Raw genomic sequence first — 5,012 nt, forward strand, 5'->3', positions numbered from 1 at the left:
TATATATATATATATATATATATATATATATATATATATATATATATATATATATATATATATATATATATATATATATATATATATATATATATATATATATATATATATATATATATATATATATATATATATATATATATATATATATATATATATATATATATATATATATATATATATATATATATATATATATATATATATATATATATATATATATATATATATATATATATATATATATATATATATGGTAAAAGGAAGAAAATGTGATCCACTTATAGAGGACAAGCACCAGTCTGCTTGTCCTGTACTGATCCTATAGCGATCCTGAACTGGTCCTGTAGCAAATCAGACACCAGTGAATGACTGCCTTCTCTTACAAGACAATTATTCAAAAGCATAAAAAAGGAAAGTGATGTCTTTCTGTTGATAACAACAATAAATATAATTATGAGGTTTGATGAACAATTTTTTTTTTTAATGTACAGGAAAGTAATTGAGCAATTTCTTATAATATGACAAAAATTTGACATGCTGACTGAAGTCCCTCTTCTGGTTCTCTGTATTTATGTGCTGGTAATTTTAACTTTTCAGAACTGCTTAAACCATCAATGTTTCCCTACTCAGGATTTTCAAGTGAAAACTCATTTTGGGCAATGTAACAACACTAACCTACAGTTTCATTTGACACTGGCAAAGCTTCTTACAAGAAAAGATCGTTATAAAAGTGAAACAAGCAATGTACACCAAAAAATTATTAAAGAAAAAAATAAATCAAATTAAATAAAAAACTGATATTAATAAAAAAAAAATAATAATAATAATGATTTTTTGCAACCCCGGGATTGGTCAATGACATATACTAATTGGTAAAGGGGGACATGCTTGAGGGGAAGCCCTTAATCCTTACTACTCCTATGACAGGCTGTGTACAGTTTTCAGTTAAATTTCCCTTCGACAAAGTTCTGGACAACAGATGAATACAAAATAGTAGACACTTTCCAAATTCATCTTATTCTCTCTTTACACCCAACTAGTGTGGCCGGTCATCATGTCTCCCCTAGTAGAGGTCTTCACTTCTACTCCTCCACCAAGTTCGCTGTCACAGCACTCACTGAGGGACTGCGGCAGGAGCTGAGGGAAGTTAACTCCAACATCAGGATATCCGTAAGGAAGACTGAGTTGTATTTTGACCTGATGGCATTGTTAGGGAATTAGCATAGGCTACATCCCCTACTAGGAGATGTCAGTTGTTGCCAATCTAAAACTCTATAAGAGCTTCTATTCTATATACTTTGGCTTAATTAAACTTTACATACTTCATTTCTAATTGTTTTTCCATGGGCTATTTGCAGCATATTATTTCTACTGCTGAATATTAATGTCTTGAATGTAGCATAATCTGAAGAAATAGTTCATTGAAAGCTCATAGGGAACAGGGTCTGGCAAACTGATATTGTTGAAACTGCTCTTAAGTCTTAAGAGAATGGCATAGGAAGGGAGAGCTTGTATTATAGGTTTAGCCTACAATGACTGAGCTTTATAAACAATTTTGCTCAATACATCCTTAAATTTCCAGCATGCGCCTCTACTGCTTGACTGAGACCTCTTAACAACTCTGGTCAATATCTAAGATACAGAAATACATTATGATTGATCAGTAATGTGAAGACTTTGCTTATTATAAATGTCCAATTGATGGAGACGTGTGAAGCTGACAAGTCTGCAAGGGTTGGGGACCATGAGTGCAGGTGACATCACTGCACTCGTACTTGGACTTAATTACTTTCTTACAGGCAAATTCCTTTACAATTCCATTTACTATCTATCTAATACACAACTTCAAGGGCAAGAATAGAGGATAAAGGTAAAGTTAGGAGCATATGCTACAGCTGCGTATGGCAGCAGTGCTCATCTCTGCCCTGTTGGCCCTTTGAGCATGTGTCGGGAGAGAACCCATTTACCCGACACAGAGCCAGTGTAACATTCGGGTTCCCACAGTTTATCTTCCCCAGGTTCTCCAGGTACCCATTTATCAACCATCCTGCAAACAAGGATGAACTACTGGGTGGGCTGAATGCTGACTGCCCAGGCTGGGATTCAATCTCAGGCCCACAGATTCATAGTTTGGAACACTAACCACTGCACTGCAGAGAATACTGGATGGTTAAAGAATATATAATAAACAAGATAACATTGCTAATGTCTTTTTCCTCCTACCTGTAGGCCATCAGTCCAGGTTGGGTGGTGACAGAGTTTGTTGTGAATTGTCACTTGGCACAAAATGCAAGTGCTGCTAAGAAGTTCTACAATGATCAGAAGAGCTTGGAAGCTGATGACATCGCTGCCACTTTAGTCCACGTTCTCTCTGTCCCTCCCCATGTTCAGGTCAGTTTAATGTTAGTCGTTTTCTCTTGGGTTTCTATATGTATATTATGTATATGGGTTTATTGTATACAGTACCATCAATGTATTGTCATTTCTGACATAAGGATCAGAAACTTTTTGCCTTGTAAAAAATCTAGAGAAAAAGATAAGTGCAAAGAAGAACAAAGTAAAAATTCTGGATATAACATGGAGAGATAAGAATTAAGCATCATGAATTAGGAAACAGACAATATATCAATCTATATATCTGACACCCTGTCTTCTCATGGGAACTTGCCCCAAGGGGCTGGGCACAGCAAAAGTGTTAACAGTTATATTCATACTGCAGCAAACTTTTTCTCCAACGTTGCTGTACAACACAACTGGTTCATTTAATATTAAACTGAACGGCCATTTCCTATACCTTAAGGTAGATGCAAAGGCAGAAATGCAATGTCTTGGTGGCCGTTGGGTGTTGTTTCACATTGGTTTAAGAAAAGACCACCGAGTCCGGACCTTAGGGTATGTGTGGTCTCATCATCCATGTAAATCTTTGTAATAATGGGAAATATATTTCTTCCACAGATCCATGATGTGCTGATTCGAAATGCAGGACAAATCTCATGAATGCTGCTCTCTCTCTCTCTCTCTCTCTCTCTCTCTCTCTCTCTCTGTTAGCTTTGAATTTATAGAATTTGGTACTGAATTACTGCACAGATGTTAAATTTTTACGCTTAATGGTTATCAAACAAATTAATCAACTTTATCCAGCATTAATCTTGATGAAGAAACGGCATACCAATTGTGTGACTAAATAACGGAGAGTGTCCTTAACTTGCAATTGTTTAATCAAATAAAGGTAGTTTTCCTTCACTTATGGTGTTATTATTCCCTACAACCATGACCCAGGAATGAAGTAAGAAAACTTGTCCCCATAGTGACCCTTCCCTGGATGAACTGGGGGCATAAGATGAATGGCCTACCCAGCCTGCCTTCACTAGGTGAAACTGTAAATTGTCCGGAAATATATATTATACCAACCTACTAACCTGCCTTCACTCAGTAATTTGGTGTCATTAAAAGAAAAAAGACCTGTCCAGTTTATCTCTGACAGGGCAAAATGGCCCTGGGAAAGAAAATGTACAAACCAAGCCTGCCTTCACTTGGTATACTGGAGCCGTTATTAGAATGAAACTTGTCCAGCCTACCTCTGCCTGGGTGACCTGAGGCCAAAGAGAATGAAAAGTTAGAGCTGCCCAGCCTCCTCTGCATGGCCTGTGACAAACTATGAGGCTTCTGGCTGGATGTCAACCTTGCCACCAGCCACATCACCCACCAGGAAAGACACCTGTGACAAACACACCTATAAAGGTTATTATTCTCGTGGGGGCAATATTGGAGGCGCGTAGTGACTCCGTATTTACCCCCTGGGCATTATAATCCAGATCCAGATCAAGACCCCCAAAATCTGCCAAAATTACGGACCTGTACTACTACTACTACCAAACGTCTTTCAACTACTACGCTCACATGCATCCTGACTACTGACTACTACAAGCTCACATATTAATAAGAGGCATTCACCTGTGCGCCTTGGGGTCCGGCCAGCAGCTTCAGTAGACATCTCAGTCCCTCCTTTTCTCCTTTAGTCCAGGGTCACTTTGTGTCTGTCCATACGCTCTTTATCCTCTTAGTCATTATTTCTCGGTTATGAGGCATGAATGGCTTTTGTTTTGGTCACTATTCGGCTTATTTACTTGTCACACAAGGCAGGGCATGTGCACCCGTCCATAGCCGCGAGGAACACTGAAGCTTCCACCTCTAACATTAAATATTTCCAAAGGTCAAAAAGGAGATCAATCAGGCTTTCATGAGTGCCTTTCCACAATCATAGCATAGTAGAAGGGTTAAACTAACACCAGGGCCAGTAAACTACCCCTGGAAATGCCCAAAACTCCTACGAGACGCGTGTCAAATATGTATGCTGGGGATCTTGGTACGATAATTTTCAAAGGCTAATATAACAATTAAAGTTTATCCGCAAAAATAAAAGTAAAAACATCGCTCGCCTTATTTTGTGACGTTTTCATCTAAAATATTGGGGTTTAATGAGCTCTGTATGTTTATTTTGAGCCAGTGTTCCAGAGCGAGCGCAATGGCTGCCTCTCACATCAAATTATTTCAAAGGCCAAAAAAAAAAAGGATATCTACCGCGTTCTAATGCTTTATTTTGAAGGTTCATGACACAAAAGAATGATCAAACTACCAGACGGGTCATAACAATACTGCAAATAGACAACTTCTACTACGCAAGCCTTGTCAAATATGTGCCCTTTTTTTTTTTTTATTTATTTTTTTTTTTTTTTACTTTGCTGCCTATTGCGCCGGTAGGCATCTTCCCGATGGGGCCTGATGGTCGGCCCAAGGCTTCTTCCAGGTGGGGCCTGATGGTTGGCCCAACCCGTTCTGGCGCAGGCGAGTGTTTATAGTGGCGCCATCTTGCAGAAATGTTTAAGCTTTGCTTTTACCAATTGAAATAAGCAGATAACGGTAATGGTGCTGCGTTGTGTTGAGAGCGAGGGACAGTTATAAGTGGATGCGTCCTCACGTTTGACTCCCCCACTCAGCTGCTATAAAAA

General features: G+C 38.2%; 1 long non-coding RNA gene across 1 annotated transcript; it reads left to right on the top strand.

The window, feature by feature from the left end:
* The first annotated feature begins 350 nt into the window (after window positions 1-350).
* Window positions 351-3,246, top strand: LOC127002263 (uncharacterized). The gene is made up of 3 exons (XR_007755933.1): window positions 351-1,173; window positions 2,233-2,394; window positions 2,959-3,246. It is a non-coding gene; the product is annotated as an uncharacterized LOC127002263 (long non-coding RNA).
* Window positions 3,247-5,012: the final 1,766 nt, after the last annotated feature.

This window comes from Eriocheir sinensis, chromosome 22 (assembly GCF_024679095.1).
Source record: "Eriocheir sinensis breed Jianghai 21 chromosome 22, ASM2467909v1, whole genome shotgun sequence".
Taxonomy (NCBI): Eukaryota; Metazoa; Arthropoda; class Malacostraca; order Decapoda; family Varunidae; genus Eriocheir; species Eriocheir sinensis.